Source organism: Pituophis catenifer, unplaced genomic scaffold (assembly GCF_029215685.1).
Source record: "Pituophis catenifer annectens isolate HBS135680 unplaced genomic scaffold, rPitCat1.0.hap2 SCAF_2, whole genome shotgun sequence".
Classification (NCBI taxonomy): domain Eukaryota; kingdom Metazoa; phylum Chordata; class Lepidosauria; order Squamata; family Colubridae; genus Pituophis; species Pituophis catenifer.
The window spans coordinates 3,291,277-3,316,584 of NW_027256882.1; the positions used below are offsets into that span (position 1 = coordinate 3,291,277).

At 41.2% G+C, this 25,308-nt stretch overlaps 1 pseudogene; it reads right to left on the minus strand.

Annotated features, from left to right (window-relative positions):
- Nucleotides 1–203: 203 nt before the first annotated feature.
- The window catches only part of LOC139309253 (zinc finger protein 208-like), a 41,920-nt pseudogene continuing 16,815 nt past the window's right edge, over nt 204–25,308 (minus strand).

The window sequence follows — 25,308 nt, forward strand, 5'->3', positions numbered from 1 at the left end:
CTTTGAGTAAACTATGTGGATAAGTTGAATTTCTACCTCCATCTCTGCTATAATGGAAGAAAGAATAATCAAGCTTTGTCATGAAGAGAAACCCCTTCTTTTGCTTTGGGGAAACAGCACTTGTTAAATACCTGCCTGTCTACATCCCACCCCCCACCCCGAATCCAGATCAACTGAAAACTGATAAATATACTCTTCAGAAGGAATTTTTATTATAGAGGTACATTTTGTTGTTAGTTGTGAAGTTGTGTCCAAGCCATCGTGACCCCATGGACAATCTTCCTCCAGGCCTTCCTGTCCTCTATCATCCTCTGGAGTCCATTTAGGCTCACACCTACTGCTTCAGTGACTCCATCCAGCCACCTCATTCTCTGTTGTCCCCTTCTTCTTTTGCCCTCCATCTTTCCTAGCATTAGGCTCTTCTCCAGCTAGTCCTTCCTTCTGATTAGGTGGCCACAATATTTGAGTAGAGATTCATTAGCCTTCTTCAAATTACAGTACCTTCAAAAATCTGCTGTTCATAATCAAAAGTGCAAGATTTTTTTGTTTTCATTGGTAATTTTACCTCTCTGGAGCTGCCAGTTATAAGTGTCTGACTCAAAACATTTTTCCTTTCTTAGCTCAATATATGCAAATATGAAATATATAAACAAAACCGCCTAGACTTTGTGTGAATTTTCAAATGTATGTTAATGGCAAAATTAGGTAATCACTCATCCTGAAGCTCTGCCCAAGCTCCTGATGTTTATATGATCTCTTCTGTATGAATACTTTTATGAGACATAAGGGAACTATTATGACTGAAGCTCTTTCCACACTCCACACATTTATGTGGCTTTTCCCTTGTATGGATTCTTTTATGTGAATTAAGTTGACTGCTATTAGTAAAGCCCTTTCCGCACTCCACACATTTATATGGCTTCTCCCCTGTGTGGGTCCTTTTATGTTTAATAAATGATGAATTTTCACGGAAGCTCTTTCCACACTCCACACATTTATAGGGTTTTTCCCCTGTGTGGATCCTCCTATGGGAAGTGAGATGACTGCTATTAATAAAGCTCTTCCCACACTGCTCACATTTATATGGCCTCTCCCGTGTGGATCCTTTTATGGCAAGTAAGCCGATTGCTGTGAGTAAAGGTCTTTCCACATTCTTGGCATTTGGTAGTACAGGGGTTTAAGGCACCCTGTTATTAACCTGGTTATTAAGACCAGCTGCCTGCAATTACTGCAGGGTTCGAATCTCGCCAAGGCTCAAGGTTGACTCAGCCTTCCATCCTTTCTAAGGTAGGTGAAATGAGGACCCAGTTTGTGGGGGCAATAAGCCGACTTTGTATAAATATACAAAAGGATGAAGGCTATTGCTGAGCACATTGTAAGCCGCCCTGAGTCTTCGGAGAAGGGCGGCATATAAATCAAATTAAAAAAAAAAATTTATACGGCCTCTCCCCCATGTGGATTCTTTTATGAACAGTAAGAGACCCATTTTCAAAGAAGCTTCTTCCACACTCTTGGCATTTATATGGCCTCTCTCCTGTGTGGATCTTTTTATGGGAATTCAGATGACTGCGATTAATAAAGCTCTTTCCACACTGCTCACATTTATATGGCCTCTCCCCTGTGTGGATCCTTTTATGGCATGTAAATTGATTGTTGTATGTAAAGGTCTTTCCACACTCCTCACATTTATATGGTCTCTCTCCTGTGTGGATCCTTTTATGTTTTATAAGCGATGCATTTTCACAGAAGTCCTTTCCACACTCCATGCATTTATACGGCTTCTCTCCTGTATGGATCCTCTTATGTGAATTAAGATTACCCTTCTGGGTAAAGGTCTTTCCACACTCTGTGCATGTATATGGCTTCTTCCCTGTGTGGTTCCATTTAGGGGAAGCAACTTGACTGCTTCTTTTGACGCTCTTTCCATATTCTAAACATTTATATGGCTTCTCTTCTGTCTGGATCATTTTATGAGATGTAAGGGACACATTTTCGGAAGAAACAGTGAAAGTTGAATTGTCTGCATATATATAATTTTCTTTTGGGCTTTGGATTGGATAGTGTTCCTTTGCATCAAATTCGATCTGGAACAGTTTTACACAATTCTCAATATATTTTTTCTCTATTTCTTCTTTTCGGGTAAAAAAGCGTTGCTTCAGAGCCTCAATGGAAGACAAACTTTGTTTCCAATTATCTGACTGATTTCTCTCATGATTTTCAAGTTCCATGTGAATTACAGGTTTCTTCATTCTGTCTCCAGCATCGATCACTTGCAGTTCTCTGGAATATTTATTCTCCTGCCCATAATTACCTGATGAGGAAAAGAGAAATAAAATGATTGTAAGGTTAAGGAAAAAGATCAAACTATAGGAACTTTCATCAGGAATTTTTCAAATGCCAGTATCTTGGAGTTTTCCCAGCTCACACTGGTAAGGTACAGAAAAGAGAATTTCTACATTTATGAGCCATACATATTTGAAAATATCTGGAACATCCTTTTTCTTCACAATTTGTCCATATTCAAATCTCACCAAGTGTCAATTCTCAGTTAAGGAAGACTCGGGTGAAACATCCAAGCAGTTATTAGGAGAAAAGCTAACGTTTATTAGAAGGGATTCAATTCCAGCAAGACCTGTGAGAACTAAATCAATTTTGAAACTCATCCTTTTCTTCCAACTCAAACTACCTTCCTTTTATTATTCATTTTTCTTTTGCAAAAATCATAGCTTCAGAGAAAAAACACCCATGTTGCAGGAAAAGAAACGGGACTAGACCAAGCTCTTCAATGCAGGAAAAAGTTTATTGTGCACGGTTCAAACAGTCCAAAGACCAGCAAAAAGTCTGAACGCCGATGGCTTCTTCTGGCCATGTATTTATACAGTTTAAAGGCAAAATTATTACAGAGAGTGATGCATTTCACACGTAGAAGCTGCCCTTTCATCTATCTCTGGGAAAGGAAATAACAATCTTCTTCTCACATACTCAGGTTCTCTGCTCCGGTGCTCAAGACATAACAAAAGGAGATAAGAGGCTAGGAGATGCCTCAAGGGCAATAAGGAAGCAGCACCCCTTATCCAGGGATATGCATGACATTTGGGATGCAATAAACATTAAACAACAGGATGTATCTGTTTAAGGTCAGTTTGCCCTTTTACAATTCTGTACCTACGTCAAATACCTTTTGCCAGCTTAGCACCTTGGCACGGAAGAGGCACTTCTGTCTTGACCAAAGATTTAGAATTATAATATTTGAATTTTGTCCCAATATTGGATCTTAGCCTGGCTCACCCAGGGCTCTTCTTTGAACAATAACATGTTTGTAATGGAAAAAGGCACATATCACCCTTAAACCCAAGGCTCAGGATGGATGAAACGAAAAAAATCATTAGTCCAAGAGCTGAAGAAATCACAGTCCTTCATTGCACAGATAGGGAAGCATCTGGGCTCAAAAAGCTGAAATTGGTGGAGTTGAGCATATACTCATAGCAAGGATTAATTTCTCATTGATGTGTTGAAAAACAAATGGAAATATTCAGAGGAGAAATCACACAGGATGCATTTAAGCGAAGCATCATTGACCTCTCTGAGGTCAGATTCCTTCTCTCTTCCAGGTGATGACACCTGGATGGGGATTTTTTAATAACAAACAATTGATGGGATCTTAACTACAAACTGTCTTCCTGAACACTCTGATGGCAAATTCTTACCCAGAGAGGCCACATTCTTATTATTTTCCATCATGACTTCTGAATGCAGCGCTTTTTGGTCAGGATCCAAGTGAGACCATTCCACCTTGGAGAAATACACAGCCACTTCCTCGAAGGACACAGGACCTTCCTGAATAAGGAACAAAACAAAATAGGCTTGGGGGGATTTGGAAGATCTCATTGTTTAGAAATTCCCCAAACAAAAAGGGTTTTATCAACATTTATTTTTCACATTTTTGAACCACCCATAGAAGTGATAGATGTTATACTCTTTCAATGCTATCCACTGAAAGTAATCCCAGTTTCCTATTATCCATGTCTGTCTGTGTAACTACCTAATGATATATGTATCGTCATCGATAAGTATCCATCCATCCACTTGCATATGGGCCTCGGAATCCCTAGCTCTCAGTGACATTCTTTCTAGCATTTCATCAAAGGGCTTTTGGTGTCTGTTGAAGGATCAATCCTGTCCATGCTCAACACCTCCAGGAAAGTGCTGGGAGAGGCAGCCAGAGATTTGGGTGGGTGGGGTGCCATCAATATCCAGGGACAGCACAACCTCCTTCCTCAGGTTGGAAGGAAACTGTTGGTAGTCTGAGTGATTGGCTGATCAGGAGAGAAGAAAGAGGAGAAAATTTTCTGGGTTGGATATTTCTCAGCTTTCAGAAAGCTACATAGTTTGGCCTCCAAATCCAGGCAGAAATCAGAGGATTAGAAATTATTTGCAAGCCACAAGGGCTTTGATTAATTGCTATTCCGGAACAATTTTTACTTAGAGACTTTTCTATCTAGCTATCTTTATTAGATTTTAATAGTCTGCCTTATCTTTTAATCTGATTGGCTTATTTTTCTTATTGTTGGTTGTAAACAAGGCTTTTTAAAAATGATGATGAACTCAGCATTTTCTCCTTCCGTTTCCCCCTCTTGTTTGGACTGAGATATTATCGTGTTCCAAGCAACGTACAAGATGTAGTTCAGATTCTTATTAGGAAATTGTTTTTGAAGACTAATACTTAACTCTCCTTGTGTTAATTACTCTGCCTAGTTTTCAATAATTAATTCTTCACAAAAACTTTCAAGAGATCCTGTCATAATAATTTGATTTAGAATAGGACAACACTGCTCAAACGTAAGTAAGCACACTAGCACATCAACTTGATTCCTGAGCTAAAGGAAGCTTACAAGTCTAATGAATTCATTTCCTCCACTTACTTGATTTGGAGTTTCAACCACAGTTTCAGCTCCATCATAAGGAGGAGAAAACTTCATTTGACTTGTCCCTGTGAGGGATCCAGAATTTTTAAAACACAGCATTAAAAGAATAGAAAGATGTATTCTGTATAATAGTTATCAGAGAGAAGATGAGACAGCTGGGACCCTTCTGGATAATGGAAGGACCTTTGATTACCTCCTGAGGGGTGCTGAATTGGATTTGATGTATTACTCCTTCTCTCAGCATCTCTGATCTCCCCAGTGAAGGACTTGAAGTAGGAGGAAGGAAAATAGAATTAACAGACATCACACAAAACAAAGTGGATTCTTGTTCTCTGAACACAACCACAAAGCCCCCAACATCCATCAGTGAGATTGAGTGAGGACCCAATGGAACAATGTCCTACAAGAATTGGTGGGACATCTCCACATATTATTAATGCAGAGAAGTCTGGTAGGAAGGGGTGAAGTATTCAAGCCCATTCTTTATTCCCCAAAACCTTCCTACAGCTCACCTGCAACTCAACCTGCTCCTTCTGCTCCTTCGCCTGGCTCAGGAGGAAGCCTTCTGCCAGGGCCACCACCTGGGAGCTGGTCTCTGCTCCACACTCCTGCACCCAGCTCTTCATCGGTAGGGGAAGAAGGGCCAAGAGCTGCTCCAGAACCACCAGGTCCAGCATCTGGGCTTTGGTGTGCTTTTCTGGTCTCAGCCATTGCCTACAAAATTTGTGGAGTTGACTGCAAAGTTCTCGGAGACCCTCAGCCTCCTGGTATTGGAGGCTCTAGAAATTGCAGGGCTGAACCTCTGAATAAATGATGGTTTCCTCTTCCAGGATCTTCTGCCCAGATCTTGCCCCCATCTCCCCATGGTAGCCAGACTGAAGGGCCTTTTCCAGTTCCCTCACTTGGTAAAAGTTGTCTCTCCATTTTGTCTCTGTCCTGTGAGGCAACTCCAAACAGGCCGCAAGAAACTTGTGGATCTCCAAATGCCTTTTCATTCATAGGACCCCAACCACAGCATATTATTCTGCCCTCTTTCCCCAAGAGTTCATTTTGGCTCACAAAGGCGTACAAGTGGCTTCCAGTTTGGGTATCTGAGAAGGCAAAAAGAAAATAAATCCCAACAATTAGAGAGTGGAGAATTTAACCACTGAACAACACTTATCCCCGTGGAAGGAAGAAGTACTTTACTCTGTGTATGGTACAAAACATGGAACTGACTTCCATCAAGAATTTGGAAAAACCAATAAATGCATTCCCTGTTTCTTCTTCATCACAAAGAAGGGTTTTATTTTTTTTAAACTTTGACCTCCAACCAGTGGTGGGATGTAATTTAACAACCGGTTCTCTGCCCTAATGATTTCTTCCAACAGCCAATTTGCCAAACTGCTCAAAAAGTTAACAACCGGTTCTCCCGAAGTGGTGCGAACTGGCTGAATCCCACCACTGCCTCCAACCAGATATCACACAACCTGTCAAATCCCAAACAGGTGCACAAATCATGCAGGTTTAGGTCACATCCAATGAAATGCCAGGAAATGATCCTGGCTGAGGATGCCCCATTTCCATTCCTCAAGGTCCTCACCCAACCTGCCCGGAGCCCCAAGCGGCTCATCCCAGCGCAGGGCCCAGGTCCCCCCCACCCAGCAGGGCCGGGAAGGAGGCAGTTGGAGAGGCCACCCCACTTCTCTCCCCCTCCAGAGACAGGATGGGGTCCTCGGGGAGCCTGGTGTGAATCCTGCCTCTTCCTCGCCCGGCTTCTCTCCTCCGCAAGGCCGACCCTCCCCTCCCCCCACTAGGGCTCTTCTCCAAATACGGGTAAGGGAAGGGAGCCTTCCCAGCATCCCTGCTTCCCCCTGCATGGAGAGGGCGGCTGGGGAGCATGGGATACGGGGTTGAAGCCAGAGGAAGGCCGGACGCGGGTCTCTCCCTCCTCCACCTCCCTTTGCCCGAGAAGAGCCCCCAACTCACCCGGAGCACCTCTGGATCTCCCCCCCCCCACTCTCCTGCAGCTTCGCTCCAGGGGTTGAGTAGAGCGAGTGAAAGGTCCTAGAGCGGCAAGCGTTTGTGACGTCACTCCTCCCCTGGAAAGCCAGCTGTGACCTTCGCCCACCTGTAAACCAATGGCAAAGCGCCTGGTCTTTCCTTCTCTTGGCAGAGGGCGCCCTCTGGAGGAGTCTGTGCACAGCGCCAAGATTCCCCAAAAGGGCGGGAAAGAGGAGCGCGTCTGAGGGGAAGGGAGAGGGGCAGGGATGATGGGCGTGGGAGTAGGAGGAGAGGCCCCTCTCAATGACTCCCTGTCAGACAAAGTCTCAACGTCTCCAGAGGCGGCAGTTTCTCCATCTTCCTCTCCTTCCTGTCCAGGAACTGTCTGTGGAGATGGAGAAAAATCTCTCTGAGGGGATGTGAACTCATTTCCCTCAGGAACAGCGGCCCTGAAGGCTGGGCAGAGATTGGAGGAGGCCTCAAAAGGGTCCAAATCCTGTCAGAAACAGCCGGACAGTCAGAAGACAAGGAGCAGAAGACTCTCTGGGAAACACAGCTTGTGTCTTGTGGTTGTTGAGAACTCCGGCCTGAAGGGGAGGAAGATGGAACATAGTCAGGGAAGCCACAATCTGGAAAAATTGAGATTTCTGTCAGTTTTTTAAAAATTAAATATATACAACTGCCCTTCTCAATTGCTTGGTTTTAGATGCCTAAGAATAATTGGAAACACTGAGTGACAAAGGAAATAATGCTGAAGAAAAGGAAATATTTAAAATAAACAGTTACAAAATGGAGAAATAGCTGAAACTCGTGGGTGTTCTAGAAATTTTACCTCACAGTGAGGTTCCCTGGTGGAGAAATGAAGAGAGGGGAAATGGCGTCTGTTCTCTATAACTGGACAAAAAGATGGAATTACAAAATGAAAGAAGGAAAATAGTGAATCTAGAATATAAAATATAAATACTATGAAGGAAAAAATGTTCCTCATTGTATATAGGGAATTAATAAAACAGGGAATGAATCTCAGGAAATGTGACTAGGAAAATTTAAGGCAGTGGAAATATCTTTAAATAATGAATAAATAGAATAGAATAACAGAGTTGGAAGGGACCTTGGAGGTCTTCTAGTCCAACCCCCTGCCCAGGCAGGAAACCTTACACCACTTCAGACAAATGGTTATCCAATATCTTCTTAAAAATTTCCAGTGTTGGAGCATTCACAACTTCTGCAGGCAAGTTGTTCCACTTATTAATTGTTCTAACTGTTAGGAAATTTCTCCTTAGTTCTAAGTTGCTTCTCTCCTTGATTAGTTTCCATCCATTGCTTCATGTTCTACCCTCAGATGCTTTGGAGAATAGCTTGACTCCCTCTTCTTTGTGGCAACCCCTGAGATATTGGAATAGTGCTATCATGTTTCCCCTAGTCCTTCTTTTCATTAAACTAGACATACCCAGTTCCTGCAACCGTTCTTCATACGTTTTAGCCTCCAGTCCCCTAATCATCTTTGTTGTTCTTCTCTGCACTCTTTCTAGAGTCTCAACATCTTTTTTACATTGTGGCAACCAAAACTGAATGCAAGGTTGACCTAGCCTTCCATCCTCCCGAGGTAGGTAAAATGAGGACCCGGATTGTAGGGGCAATAAGCTGACTTTGTATAAAAAAGAACACCGCTTTGGGGGGGGGGGGCAAAAGCCCTATTAAGCAGGTATATACAAAAGTATGAAGATGGTATTAACACTTCACGTGATCTTGATTCTAAATGGAGGAGAAAAAAGTGCACCGATTTTATTATAGCCAAAACTTCACCAGTCTGAAGAGTTTCCTCTGCATTTGCTGCTGACAATGTAAGAAAAAGAAATTTGGCTGTAATTAGCAAAACACAGAATTCAACCAGTAAGAGGAAAGGGGTTAAAAAGCAACTTAAAAATGTTTTCTTCAGAACCTGCTCAGGTTCCTTTTACAGGTAGTCCTCGACTTATAACCATTTGTTTAGTGACTATTCAAAATTACAATGCAAAATGTGGCTAATGACATTTTCCACACACAACCGTTGCTGTATCCACTCAGTCACATCAAAATTTAGACACTTGGCAACTGGCTCAGGTGAACACTTTTTGCGACTTTCTGGCAAGCAAAATCAATGGGGAAGCCAAATTTACTTAACCATGTTACTAACATAACAACTGGAGTGATTCACTTAACAACTGTATTAAGAAAGGTTGCAAAATGGGACAGAATTCACTTAAGTGTCTTGCTTAGCAATGGAAATTTGGGGCACAATTGTCATAAGTTGAAGACTACCTCTAACTGCTAATTTTGTAGGTCTTCTGTGCAGAAGAGGAGCCGGAGTTGCTGCCTGAGCTTGAGAAAAGTCTCTGTAACCAGGTAACACTGCTTTTGCCCCCACAGCCTCTGCTTTTTCTCAAAAGGGCTGTGCAACTTTCCAGCCCCAGAAACTCAAGAGATGGGGTCCAGTATTGAGGTATTCATCCTCCCTCTCAGCGATTGCTCATAAGCATCGACACCGATGTTCCACCTGTCTGGCCAATTGAACCATAGCTGTCGAGGTTCAGAGGCAGCTACACCCACCCTGTTCTTAGCCCAGACAAGTAATTACCAAAATGCTGACTGGCTGGGTGTGTAGGAGAATAGAAGATCAGAAAAAAAGCAAACAGAAGAGAACCACTGTATGGATTACAGATTAACAGAGTTGGAAGGAACCTTGTAGGTCATCTAGTCCAACCCCCTGCCCAAGCAGGAAACCCTACACCATTTCTGACAAATAGTAACCAATCTCTTCTTGAAAGTCTCCAGTGATGAAGCTCCCATAACTTCCAAAGGCAAGCTGTTCCTTTGCTTGATTGTTCTCATTGCCAGAAAATTTCTCCTTGTTTCTAGGTTGAATCTCTCCTTGATCAGTTTCCATCCATTATTCCTTGTCTGGCCTTCAGGTGCTTTGGAAAACAACTCGACCCCTTCCTCTCTGTGGCAGCCACTCAAATATTGGAACACTGATATCATGTCACCCCTGCTCCAGGGTGGTTCTACTTACCTTTACTACTGGTTCGCAAAAGGATCGCACGACACTGACACTGTACTCTCATACATTAAAACATACACAGACAATGTAACAGTGAATAAGCGCATCAGAGTTTACAGTAATCATAAACCCTGGATGTCAGCAGAGGTACAATCACTTCTGAGACCCCGAAACTCCACTATCAAGGCAGAAAACGAAGACAAATACAATGAGGCCAGGGCAAACTTGAGGAGAGGCATTAAGGCAACTAAATAGAAATATAAACAAAAGGTAGAGAAGCAGTTGGCAGATAATAACTCAAGACAGGTGTGGTAGGGGCTACAACATCTAACCAACTATAAGGGCAATACGATGAAAATAGCCAACGCTAAGATGATGAGATACCAAGATTTACTGAATCATGAAGGAGAACTCACTCCAAGACATCAACTCCAAAATGGCGATATAAATATTGATTGGTGGCACTACACTCAAATACACTCAAGATACAATACGGATAAAATCAAATATGGAATTGCAAAAGATCTGAACGAACTGGACAGAATTTTATTAGGAGCAGACCAGAAAATGATTACCAAAACATATAACTACCTTTTGAGAGACAAATTAATAGAAGAAACAGTTAAACATAATATGACAATGTGGGCCAGGGACATAGGACATAATATCCAATTGGCAGACTGGGAGAAATTATGGAAGCAGAACATAAAAATGACAAGAGCCACATCTTACAAGGAGAACCTCATTAAGATGTTTTATAGATGGCACTTACCACCAGCCCGACTTGCCAAAATACACCCAAACACTTCGGCGTTGTGTTGGAAATGTAAATCGAAAAAGGGGACATATTATCACACTTGGTGGAAATGTAGGAAAGCCCAACACTATTGGCAAGATATAAAAAATATTATCGAAGAAATAACAAACATTCAAATAGAAAACAGTCCAGAATTTTTTCTATTTGGCATGATAACGGCACAACATCTTAAGGAAACGAAATATCTCATCATACATATCTTGACAGCAGCAAGACTACTGTTCGCGCAAAACTGGAAATCAGACCAACTCCCATCCAAAGACAAAATCGTTGCAAAGATAACAGAGTGTGCTGAAATGGACAGATTGACGCTGGAACTCCAGGAAAAGGAAGAAAGCGAATACTATCTTGTATGGCACCAATGGTATCAATGGCTGGAAAGGAAAATCAGCAAAAATGTAGAGGACAGAAATTAGGGTAAAGACTTTCACAAGGAGATGAACCCATAAGAAATGTAAATTTGTAGTGAAAAGTTATAACATTGGAATTAGGCATTTAATAATTACTCTTTATTAAACTATATAAGCTCAATGACATATATTCTGTTGATGACAAAAACGTAAATGTAAAATGTTAGGTGGGTTTGTAGGTGGTGGGTTTTTTGTTTGTCTTTGTATTGTATTGTCTTTATATCTGTGTTTATATTTTAATAATAAAAAAAAAAATTAAAAAAAAAAAAAAAAAGAAAATAGCCAACGCTTATGCCCTGCTGGCAGAGAAGCTGACTAGCTTCTTTGCCTGCTTTGAGGTTAAAAGACCTGTCTCTGTTTTTTTTTTTTTTTTTTTTTTTAATTTGATTTATATGCCGCCCTTCTCCGGAGACTCAGGGCGGCTTACAATGCGTTAAGCAATAGCCTTCATCCTTTTGTATATTTATACAAAGTCAGCTTATTGCCCCCACAAACTGGGTCCTCATTTCACCTACCTTAGAAAGGATGGAAGGCTGAGTCGACCTTGAGCCTTGGAGAGATTCGAACCAGCAGAAATTGCAGGCAGCTGTGTTAATAACAGGGTGCATTAACCACTGTACCATCAAGGCTCTATCCCAAAGGCCCTCTAACCTCCAGCCATTCACCTTGCAAGAACATCAAGTGAGAGCTGTTCTGAAGGCCGTATATCCCAACAAAGCTGCAGGTCCAGATGGGGTGCTGGGGAAAGTGGTAAAAACTTGCTCTGACCAATTAACAGGAGTCCTGCAAGGATTTTTATCATCTCCCTGCAACTGGCTAGAGTTCCATCATGCTTGAAAGCAGCCACAATTATCCCAGTTCTGAAGAAAGCAGCCATAAACAGCCTGAATGACTATAGACCCATTGCACTGACATCTATAGTGATGAAGTGCTTTGAGAGACTGATCCTACAACACTTCAGGTCCTGTCTTACACCAAATTTCGATCAACACCAGTTTGCTTATAGAAGCAACAGGTTGATGGGACGCCATCACCGCTGTTCTACATATTGCACTGAGATACCTTGACAAATCTGGGAATTATGTCAGAATGCTTTTTATAGACTATAGCTCGGCCTTTAATACCATCTTACCAGGCATTCTCATTGAAAAGCTGACCTGAATTTCCCTCCCCTCACTTGTGACTGGATCAAAGACTTCCTGACGGATCATCCACAAACAGTACGCACTGGGTACTTTACATCTTTCACCCTGAAGCTCAGCACAGGCTCCCCTCAGGGCTGTGTGCTCAGCCCCTACCTGTACTTGCTGTATACACATGACTGCATATCCTCTGATCCATCCAACACCATAATAAAGTTTGCAGATGACACAATGGTGCTGTGCCTTAAAACTGGAAGGGACAAATCAGCATACAGGGAAGAAGTTCAGAAGCTATCCACATCGTGTTCAAAAAACAACCTACATCTAAACACTAGCAAGACAAAGGAGATGGTGCTGTATTTCCAGAAGCTGTTGTGACTCCGACCCCCGAGCCTGTCTTATCGGAGGGAGAAGACTCCGAAGGTGAAGGAGAGGAGTTGGCCAGGCCTCCCTCTCCAGGACCCTCCTCTCTGGCAATGCCTCAGGTGTCTCCCGAAGGAGAAGAGATTGGCCAGGAGCCAGGTATCTCCGAACAGTCGCAGTCGGACAGTGACAGAGATAAGTCTTGGCTGGATCCATGCCAGCGTCGGAGAGACAAGCGCACGCAGCAGAAAAGAAGGTGTGCCAGAGATTAAGCTGAGTCACTGGACCACACCCCACAGGGGATAAAAGGGGGTGTGGTGGCCATTCAGGCTCTGTGACAGACAAAACTAAACAACTAGCGAGCCGCATTGTATCTCTGAAACTACATTATCTGCCTGCCTTGGATTTAATATGGACTGGACTTTTTTTTTTTTTAATTTGATTTATATGCCGCCCTTCTCCGGAGACTCAGGGCGGCTTACAATGCGTTAAGCAATAGCCTTCATTCTTTTGTATATTTTATACAAAGTCAGCTTATTGCCCCCACAAACTGGGTCCTCATTTCACCTACCTTAGAAAGGATGGAAGGCTGAGTCAACCTTGAGCCTTGGAGAGATTCGAACCAGCAGAAATTGCAGGCAGCTGTGTTAATAACAGGGTGCACTAAACCCCTGTACTATCAAGGCTCTTGACTTGACAATTCTGTGGCTTTGTGTATTTGTTTTGATTTATCTGATGGAGGAGGAACACCTCCCTCTGTGATTAAAGTTCTTGGCAAGCAGCTACTGGGTTGCTGCCAATCCTGTTATCGAAGGAATTTATTGTCTGCAAGTTTTATTTAACCCCTGGCTGACTGTTTGTGTGCGTGTGTGAGACGGGGACAGAACAGAAGCAAAGAGAGGAACCTGCCCCACTGTATAACAAGGGGGGCCATGTGGAGAGGGTCTCCTCTTTTAAATTCTTGGGAGTGCTCATTAGTCAAGACCTCACCTGGAAAAACAACATGTCCCTGGTGGATAGTAAGGCTCAACAGAACATAGAATCCTGTGGAAAAATCAGGTGGAACAATGGCTGTATAACAATATGGTATACTGGTTTAACAGCTGTGGACAGGAAGGCACTACAGAAAGTGATTAATTTGGCACAAGAAACCATTGGTTTCCCCCCTAACACCACTGGATGACATTGCCAGGTCTTGCTGTTTCAGCAGAGTAAGGAAGATACTTAGGGATGATTCACAACCTGGCCAGTGTCTCTTTTCACTTTTACCATCAGGCAGAAGACACAGAAGTCTGGACAAACTGGTTTAAAAACAGCTTCTACCCATGAGCTGTTAGACTCCTAAACACAATATAGCACCACAGATTAATATGATGAAGTTCACTGGTGCCAGTGTAGTATGTAATATGTATATACCATGATATAAAATCAAACACCAGAGTAATATACATGTTGCACAGAATATGATGTACATATGGAAATGTATGACTAATTTTTCCCTCTAACTACTTGTATAAAGATCCTTTATATCAGTGATGGCTAACTTTTTTGACATTGCATGCCAAAAGCTGGGGGAGTGCGGGGTAGTCACGCGTGCGCGTGCCCACACCCATAATTCTAGGTGCCGCCCCCCCATGCATGCGCACGCGATCCCATGCTCCCCCCCCCCACTTTTGGCATGTGATAGCATGGTGGGCACGGTAGGCCTGTTTTTTGCCCTCCCCAGGCTCCAGAGGCTTTCTAGGAGCCTGGGGAGGACGAAAACAGCCTTCCCCACCCCACTGGAGGCCTTCCAGAGGCCGGAAACAGCCCGTTTGCCAACTTCCAGTGGGCCCAGAAGGCCCAAAAATCAGCTGGCCAGCACGCACAGGCATGCTGGAGCTGAGCTTGGGCAACGCTCGCGTGCCCAATATTATGGTTACGCGTGCCATAGGTTCGCCATCATGGCTTTATATTATTCATGTTGTCTTGTATTCTTGTATGGACTGAACCTGTAGAGGCTAAACCAATTTTGTTGTATGCATGATGTACAATGACCATTAAGGCTTTGAACTTTATGAAGATATTGAAGAATACTGGTCCTAAGACTGAACCTTGTGGTACCCCACTGCTTACTTCCCTCCATGTAGACATAGACCCATTAAGGACTACTTGTTGAGTACGGTTTGTCAGCCAGTTATAAATCTATCTGGTGGTGATGCTATCTATCCCACTTTTTTCTACCTCACGAAGAAATAAGTTGTGGTTTACTTTGTCAAATGCCTTGCTGAAGTCTAAGTATATTATGTCCACAGTATTTCGCTGATCTAATTTAGTCACTATTTTGAAGAATGAAATAAGATTGGTTCGGCATGATCTGTTTTAACAAACCCATGCTGACTGCTAGTTATTACTTTACTCGTTTCTAGATGTTGGCAGATCTGTTTTTTTATTATCTTTTCCAGTATCTTCAGGAGTATTGATGTTAGGCTGATTGGTCTGTAGTTTCCGGGGTCTCTCTCTTTTTTTTTTTTTTTTTTTTTTTTTTTTTTTTTTGAAGATTGGAACCACATCAGCTCTTTTCCAGTCCTCTGGTAGTTCCCCGGTGCTCAAGGATTTTTGAAAGATGTGATATAGTGGTTCTGAGATGACATCTGCTAGCTCCTTTAGAACTCTGGGATGTAATCCGTCAGGTCCCAGTGATTTGTATTCATTGAGATCAGACAGGTGTTCTCTTACTATTTTTTTTTTTTTTGCTTATTTTAACTTTTGTTTCTAGTCTGTCTTTTACAGTTTTTTTTTTTTTTGGTAGGTTGGACTATTGTTTCTTTTTGCATGAAGACCAATGCAAAGAATGAGTTAAGCAGCTCTGCTTTCCTTCTGTTGCCTGTTACTTCTTGCTGTTTTCTTTCGTTAGTGGACCGACTGCTTCCTTGATTTTTTTCTTGTTATTTATATATTAGAAGAAACTTTTTTTATTGTTATTATCTTTGACTTTTGTTGCAAGTTTTTGTTCATTCTCAGCCTTTGCTTTCCTGACTTCATCTTTGCAGATTCTAGCTATCTGCTGATATTCTGCCTTAGTTGTGTTTCCCTCTTTCCATTTTTTGTACTTGTCCTTTTTCTCTTTCAATTCGTCAAAGAGATCTTTTTGCAGCCATACTAGTTTTTTCTTAGATTTCTTATTTTTCTTTGTCAGTGGTATTGTGATGGTCTGGGCTTTTATGATCATATTTTTCAGTTTCCCAAGATTTTTGAGTTGTTTTCCCCTTAAGGATTTTCATCCAAGGAATCTTTCCCAAGATTTCTCACTGAGTTTATTAAAATCAGCTCTTTTAAAATCTAAGACTCTGGTATCATTATGTTCTATTGCTTGTGTTTGTGTTATGTTGAATTCTAGTATGACATGGTCACTCTCACCCAAGGTTCCTGCAATTTCAACTCCCTCTATCACTTCTCTGTTTGTAAGAATTAAGACTAGTATGGCTGTCCCTCTGGTTTCCTCCTTTACCGTTTGGACAACAAAGTTGTCAGCTAGGTTGGTTAGGAACTTACCGGTATTTGATTGCTCACTTGGTGCAGAATTAATCTTCCAATTGATGTCAGGGTAATTGAAAGAAATTGAAGGAACTAACATATGTTTGTTACTTGGTTAGCAACTATTTCAGGCAGGCAAGAGAGATATCAGTCAACTGCCAGCATTGCAAGCTGCTGTGAGCAGTATATCCTGATGAAATTCTTGCCTGGAGCTGGGCCGCACTTGGAAAAGCAACCACATTGAGATAACTCATCCCAACCAGTGGGAGAATTTTGGCTGAGCAAAGAATGCATGCCACTTTCAGGACTTTCAGCCTTTTCCTTGGATGGAGTATTCAAACATTGATTATTAAAGACCTATTTAGGTGGCAAAATCAACTTGCAAGGCTTAGGAAGGGGGAGCTAACTCAGAGCCATAATCAGCTGCTGGAGAATGCATGTGCACTGTGTACATTTTCATGTTTTAGTAGTTTTTAATGCAAACAAGGGAAATAAAAATTTATACATCAAGTGAGTAATCAAACCATTGATATTTAGTTTTAAAACTAATTTAGACCTTTCCCTTTTTTCCCCTCAAAAAAGGGTTGGGAAGATCCTGGAAAAATAATCAAGCAACAGATCTGCAAACATCTAAGAGCAAGCAAGAAGATATAGCAAGAAGCCAACATGTGTTTGTCAAAACCCATGTTTTCTTAGACCATGGTCTGTATTACCTACATGAAGGGCCACTGGCAAGGAATGGATTGCACTTCACAAGAACTGGAAAGAATACATTCAGAAAACAACTGGCTCATCTTATCAAAAGGGCTTTAAACTAAAATTGAGAGGGGAGGACGGCCAATCTTCATGACCTTTAGAACCTAATTCCAAACAAAAGCCACTAGATATCCAATCATATAAAGAGGTAAAGAGTAACGCGAAAGAAGAAAGAAAATAAGAAAAATTTAATGAAGTAGAGAGGATGGAAATTCCAGTTACAAAGTCGGAGACATAAGAAACATACCCAAGACCCATAAAGGCCTCAAATGCTATACAATTACACTCAAAGTTTAGGGAACAAACAAGGTGAACTTGAAGTATTAATACATGAAGGTAGATATGATATAGTTGCCATTACTGAAACTTGGTGAGATGAAACTCATGACTGGAATACACGGATGGAAGAATACAAATTATTCAAAAGAAACAGACCTAAGAAAAGACGAGGTGGAGTTACATCCTACAATGCATTCAGAAAGTATTCCGACCCCCTTCACTCTTGTCAGTTTTGTTATGCTGCAGTCTGCTTCTACAGTTGTTGAAATTCATTTTTCCCATTAATCTACACTTAGAACCCCATAATTACAAAATGAAAACATTTTATAAATGTCTAGAACATGATAGAAGTATTCCAATATTTGAGGGGCTGCCACAAAGGAGAAGGGGTCAACTTATTTTCCAATGCAACCAGAAGGCAAGACAAGAAACAATGGATGGAAACTAATCAAGGAGAGAAAGAACCTGAAATTAAGAAATTTCCTAACAGTGAGAACAATTAACCAGTGGAACAGCATGCCTTCAGAAGTTGTGGCTGCTTTATCACTGGAGGTTTTTAAGAAGAGACTGGACAGTCACTTGTCTGAAATGGTATAGGACTGTGATGGCAAACCTACGGCACGTGTGCCACAGGTGGCACACAAAGCCATATCGGTAGGCACACGAGCTTGATTTTCAGACCTTCTGGGCCCACCGGAAGTAGGGAAACAGGTTGTTTTCTGGCTCTGGGGGTGGGGAAGGCCCGTTTTTCTCTCTGCCCAGGCTCCAGAGGCTTTCTAGGCGCCTGGGGAGGGCGAAAACGGCCTCCCTCCCCGGAGGCCGGAAATGGCCCACTTCCATGCCAAACAAATCTTATTTCATTCTTTGACAAACTAATTTAGTGGACCAGCGAAATGCAATTGGACATTGTATAGATTACAGTAACACATTTGACAAAGTAGACCACAACCTACTTCTTGTCAAGCTAGAAAAGTGTGGGATAGACAGCATCACCACACATGGATTTGTAACTGGCTGACAAACCACACTCAACGTGTAGTCCTTAGTGAAATTACATCTACATGGAAGTAAAACAGGGAAAAACGGGATGCTCGGAGGGTTTGGGAGGCCTGCAGAGTGCTCCTGGAGGCCAGGGAATGCAAAAATTTCTTGTTTACCTCTTCAAAATCTTAGTGTGTCTTATAGTCTGAAAAATATGGTAATGAGTGGAACAACCTCCAGAAGTTGTAAATGCTCCAACACTGGAAGTTTTTAAGAAGAGATTGGATAACCATTTGTCTGAAGTGATGAAGGGTATCTTGCCTAAGCAGTGGCAAGATACCCTACATTTTTTTTTTATTCTATTCTATTTTCCAAGGCATTAGAAGGCAAGACAAGAAACAATGGATGGAAACTAATCAAGGAGAGAAGCAACTTACAGCTAAGAAGGAATTTCCTAACAGTAAGAAAACAACCAATGCAACTTGCCTTCAGAAGTTGCATAGCATAAAAAGACAAAATAAGGCCCCAATGCTTGAAGGAAGTTTTTTGCACATGTTTGGAGGGTTTTATCATCATTCTGGCTCCTTTTGAGGGAGGAATACTTCAGTCTGCAGCTCTTTTCACACACACTATGGTGATATGTATGTGACAATTTTCACATAGTGTAATCAAAGGCCTTCGACAGAAAAAAAAGTTTTGATGCTTCTGCTTGAGTGATACTGCTTGACTCGGGTCTCAGTTCTACACAATGGATACAAATCAGATTATTTCTTGGTATCTTCACATTCCAGAGACTGTTCCCCTTCTGATTGTGGTCAAAAGGGTATCAGGTTTCGATGACAGGATTTAAATAGTTTCCTGAAATATTTTTCTTAATTTCACATTATTTTATTTTAACCCCTACTGATTTCCAAAGGTCTTCCTTCTTATTTGATTATTTGCAATTATCAGCACAATCAAGTTATCTTTATTCTCATTCTCCTGAATATCCTCAATTTGGGACAAAGAGGAGGGAGGGAGGAAGGAAGGAAAATCTACAAGCAATTTAAAGCATAAATCCTCTTAGTTGTCATTTTTTAATTCAGTATCACAATCAACTGAACAATTGAATCTCTCTGCATACTTTGATGGAACTTACGTTCCCTTTTGAGTATAAGATTCTTTCAGACCTCAGAATATCGCTGTGCTATTTCTATTTTTTTTCCCAGTGGAAAGAGAATTTAGAGCCATCTGACAAAATGAATATATTAAGAAACAAGAAAGGGAGGGGAAAACAATTGTAAGACTAGGCAAAAAGAGGGAAAAATTAAATTATGGGGAGCAATATTGGATCAATTGAATTTTTATCTCCATCTGTGCTATAGTGGAAGAAAGATGAACAAATTTGTCCTGAAGAGATACACCTTCTCCTGCCTGGGGAAGCAGCAACTGTTAAATATCTGCCTGGTCACATCCCTCACGGAATCAAGATCAATTAAAAATGGATGAAAATACACTTCAGAAAAAAAGATTTTCATTATTAAGTATAGTAGCATTTGCCATCTTCAAATTAAAGTATCTTCAAAAATCTACTGTTTATAATTAAGTGCCTGTTGTTTTTGTTTTCATTGGTAAGTTCATCTCTCTGGAGCTGCCATATATACAGGTCTGACTCTTTTCCTAAATCAGTATACACAAAAATGAAAGGCATAGATTTAACTAACAAAGCCTATGATTTTGTCTGTGTATTGTCCGCCAAATTTATCTGTTTACGGCAAAATTCCTCAGTTTTATATGGTTTCTCTTCTGTATGAATTCTTTTATGAGACGTAAGGGAACCGTTATGAGTGAAGGTCTTTCCACACTCCAAACATTTGTATGGCTTTTCCCCCGTGTGGATTCTTTTATGTGAATTAAGATGACTGCTATTAGTAAAGCCCTTCCCACATTCCACACATTTATACGGCTTCTCCCCTGTGTGAATCCAGTTATGGGAACTAAGTTGACTGCTATGAGTAAAGGTCTTTCCACACTCTCTACATTTATATGGCTTCTCCCCTGTATGGATCCTTTTATGTTTCATAAGGGATGAATTTTCACCAAAACTCTTTCCACATTCTGTGCATTTATATGGTTTCTCCCCTGTGTGGATCCTTTTATGTACAGTAAGAGGCCCGTTTTCGCAAAAGCTCTTTCCACATTCTTGGCATTTATACGGTCTCTCTCCTGTGTGGATCCTTTTATGGGAAGTGAGATGACTGCTGTTGGTAAAACCCTTTCCACACTGCTCACATTTATATGGCCTCTCCCCTGTGTGGATCCTTTTATGGCAAGTAAGCTGATTGCTGTGAGTAAAAGTCTTTCCACACTCTTTGCATATATAGGGCCTCTCCCCTGTGTGGATCCTTTTATGTTTTATAAGTGATGCATTTTCACAGAACCCCTTCCCACAGTCCATGCATTTATACGGCTTCTCCCCTGTATGGATCCTCTTATGGGAATTAAGATTACCCTTCTGAGTAAAGGTCTTTCCACACTCTGTGCACGTATATGGTTTCTTCCCCGTGTGGATCCATTTATGGGAAGTAACTTGACTGCTTCTTCTGAAGCTCTTTCCACATTCCAAGCATTTATACGGCTTCTCTTCTGTCTGGATCATTTTATGAGATGTAAGGGACGCATTTTCAGGAGAAGCAGTGGAAGTTGAATTGTAATGTTTCCAACTGTCTCTGCATATATACTCTTCTTTTTGGCTTTCGTTTGGATAATATTCATTTACATCTAATTTGACTTGGAACAATTTTACACTGTTTCCAATATATTTTTTCTCTATTTCTCCTTGTTGGGCAAGAAAATCTTGCATTGGAGCATCAGTGAAAGACGAGCTTTCTTGTTTCCAATCTCTTGACTGTTTTGTCTCATGATGTTCAAGTTCCATTTTAATCGCAGGTTTCTCTATTCCATTCCCAGGATTGGTTGCTTGGAATGGTTCTCTGGAATCTTTATTTTCCTGCCCATTATTACCTTCAATGGAAAAGAGAAATGAAAGCGACAGCAAGATTAGGGAAAAAAAATCAAAGTGTATAAAGCCATATTAATTTCCTTCTCTGCATCATCAGGAGCAGGGCAAATTTTTTTTTCCTTCTCCCACCCAGGACATGACATCTGGATGGGGTTTTTTAAAAAAAAGAAATAGCTGATGTTATCTAATTAAAGAATGTCTTCCTAAACACTGATTGGGGAGTACCTAACGCTTACCCAGAGAGACCACATTCCTATGGTTTTCCAGCATGACTTCCCAATGCAGCTCTTTTTGGTGAGGGTCCAGTTGAGACCACTCCTCTTCAGAGAAATACACAGCTACCTCTTCAAAGGACACAGGACCCTCCTGAACAAGGAAAAAAAATAAAAAGAACAAAACAGACCTGGGAGGATTTGGAAGACCTCTGTTATTATTTAGAAATTGCCAAAGCAAAGATAGCAAAAGGTTTTATCAACATTCATTTATTTTTCACATTTCTGAACTGGCCATCCACATGATTCTGTGGTATTCTAAATGTCATTCAGCGAAACTAGCCCGTTTCTTTTTGGATTGAATTATCTATGTCTTTGTGGATGTCTGTCTAATTATCTACTGTATGTATATCCATTGTCAGATGTTACATCTTTTCTATCCTGCTCTACGGAGTAGAGAGTTGGTCTCTGATAAAAAAACATTTGAAGAAACTAGAAGCATTTGAAATGTGGATTTACAGACGGCTGTTACATATAAACTGGGTTAACAAAATCACAAATAAGGTGGTGATAGCAAAGGGAAAGCAAAGGGAAATCATCAAAACCATTAAAAAGCAAAAGTCAGAATATTTTTGACATGTGATGCGACACCCAGAAAAATTCAGCATCCTTCACTTAATCCCAGGGGTGAAATAAAAAAATTTCCCCTACTGATTCTGAGGGCGTGGCTTGTTGGGGGAGGTCATGTGACTGGGTGGGCGTGGTCAACTCAACATCACTCACATAGAGGGGTTCCTCACCGGCCCCTCCCCTCCCAGCTCCTCCTTGTCATGAATGGCAGGAAAATGGGGAGGGGAATATTCCTGCCTACCATCCTTCTCTCAGTCTGTGCTGAGATTAAGGAATGGATGACAGGCAAGAAAATCCCTTTCCCCATTTTCCTGCCTTTCACAAAAACGGCTCCATTCCAACTGCTCCCCCCCCGTCCCCCTCCCTCCTGGGGACTACTTTAAAAGGGACAGGCTGCAGCAGCTCCATTGTGAATGGAAGGAGAAAAGTTAGCTGTATTTAACATTGAATTCTGTGGCAGAGAGAATGCTAACTTTTCTCCCACCATTCAGAATGGATGTGCTGTTCCCTTTATGGTTCCCTCCTGGCCCCCTCCCTCCTGGGGACTACCTTAAAGGGACAGGCTGAAGCAGCTCCGTTCTGAATGGAGGGAGAAAAGTTAGCATTCTCTCTGCTGCATTTAACATTGAATTCTGTGGAATATCGAGCAGCCGGAAGAGATGAGCGATGACTGGCTGGGCGTGGTTGGGTGGGGCCAACGAGAGGTAATTACTACCGGTTCGGCGAACTGATGCCCATAATCCCTAGAGGTTCGCCCAAACCGGTAGCATTTGACCCCTGCTTAATCTTCCAAGAAAAGATTGAAGGCAAACAAGGTCCAGGCAGAAGAACATCATGGCTTCAAAACATAAAGGACTGGTTTGGACAAAACTCAGCAGCACTTTTTCATGCGGCTGTTGACAAAAATAGGATCGCCAACGTCTGATGACAGACATGACACAAGAAGATGATGATGCAACCACCATCAAAGACTCTCAGCATGTGGACAGAATCAACTTGCAGATCTTGGTGACTCCAATCCTTCCTGTGTTTGCAGAAGGAAACGAGAGGGGAACATTCTTTCTAACATTTCAGCAAACAGCTTTTGCTGTCCTCTGAAGGACCAGTCTGAGTGATTGACTGAACAGGAGAGAACAGGAGAAAATTCTCTGGGTTGGACATTTCTCACCTTTTGAAAAGCTTTCAAATGCTTTCAAATCCAGGCAAAAATCAGAGGGTTAGAAATTAACTTTGCAAGCCACAAGGGCCTTGATAATGTGCTATTTCAGGACAATTTTTACTTAAGAGACTTTTCTATCTGACTACTTTCTTTAGATTGTAATAGTTTGTCTTATCTTTTAATCTGATTGGCTTATTTTTCTTGACTGGTTATAAACAAGTCTTTTTAAAAATGGTGATGTGCCAGTGTATTTATTTATGTTTGATCTGCTTTGCCCAATTCCAAATTTTATTTTATTTTATTTTTTTATTTTATTTTATTTTTATTTTAATTTGATTTATATGCCGCCCTTCTCCAGAGACTCAGGGCGGCTTACAATGCGCTAAGCAATAGCCTTCATCCTTTTGTATATTTTATACAAAGTCAGCTTATTGCCCCCACAAACTGGGTCCTCAATTTACCTACCTTAGAAAGGATGGAAGGCTGAGTCAACCTTGAGCCTGGCGAGATTCGAACCTGCAGTAATTGCAGGCAGCTGGTCTTAATAACAGGGTGCTTTAGACCACTGTACTACCAAGGCTCTTATAAATGAAAGAATTGTGAAAAGAATAGTTCTCTTGAAGGGTTTTGGGAAGAATTAATTCTTGAAAATTAGGCAAAATAATTAGCACAAGGAGAGTACTGGTCTTAAAATATGATTTCCTATTAGAAATCATAGAGCCTTGATAGTACAGTGGTCTAAGCACCCTGTTATTAACACAGCTGCCTGCAATTTACTGCTGGTTCGAATCTCTCCAAGGCTCAAGGTTGACTCAGCCTTCCATCCTTTCTAAGGTAGGTGAAATGAGGACCCAGTTTGTTGGGGCAATAAGCTGACTTTGTATAAATATACAAAAGTATGAAGGCTATTGCTTAACGCATTGTAAGCCGCCCTGAGTCTCTGGAGAAGGGCGGCATATAAATTAAATTAAAAAAAAAAAAGAAGAGTTACAAATAATCTTGTTTCTTGGTCACAAACACAATAATCCAGTCCAGACAAAAGGAGACTGCTGGATATATCCGCTTGATTCCTAAGTAAAAGGAATACAAGTCTAATCAATTAATTCCCCAACTTACTTGATTTGGAGGTTCAACCATAGTTTTAGATTCACAATTAGGAGTAAACTTCATTTGATTCCTCTCTGTAAGGGATACAGAATTTTAAAATCAATAATGAAGGGAACATAATTTTTAAAATTATTTTAACATTTTCAAATTGTTTAAAATAAATAATAAAGGGAACATAAATGACTTAGATGAGGGAATAAAAGGAGAACTCATCAAATTTGCACATGACACTAAGCTGGCAGGAATAGCCAACACCCCAGAAGACAACTCAGGATCCAAAAAGATCTCGACAGACTTAAACAATGGGTCCTAGCCAACAAAATGAAATTTAATGTGGAGAAAAGCAAAGTTTTACACCTGGGCAGGAAAAACCAAAGGCATAAGTACAGATTAGGCAAAATACGGCTCAAAAACTGTGAGAGGGACCTTGGGAGTCTTAGTGGATGATTAAACATGAGTCAGCTGTGTGCGGCAGCAGCCAATAAAGCTAATACAATCAATCCTTGGTTGTATGAACAGAGGCATAGAATCAAAATATTAGTACCGCTTTATAAAGTCACTACAGACGGGAGGTTGAACAACTAGCCTTGTGGTGCGACCGGAACAATCTGGAACTGAACACACCCAAAACTGTAGAAATGGTGGTAGACTTTAGGAGAAACCCTTCCATACTTCCACCTCTTACAATACTAGACAACACAGTATCAACAGAAGAGACCTTCAAATTTCTAGGTTCCATCATATCTCAAGACCTAAAATGGACACCTAACATCAAAAACGTCATCAGAAAAGCACAACAGAGAATGTTCTTTCCTGTGCCAACTCAGGAAGCTCAAATTTTTCAAGGAGCTGCTGATACAGTTCTATAGAAGAAGTATTGAGTCTGTCATCTGCACCTCTATAACTGCCTGGTTTGGTTCTGCAACCCAACAAGATAGACACAGACTTCAGAGGATAATTAGCACTGCAGAAAAAAAACAATTGCAA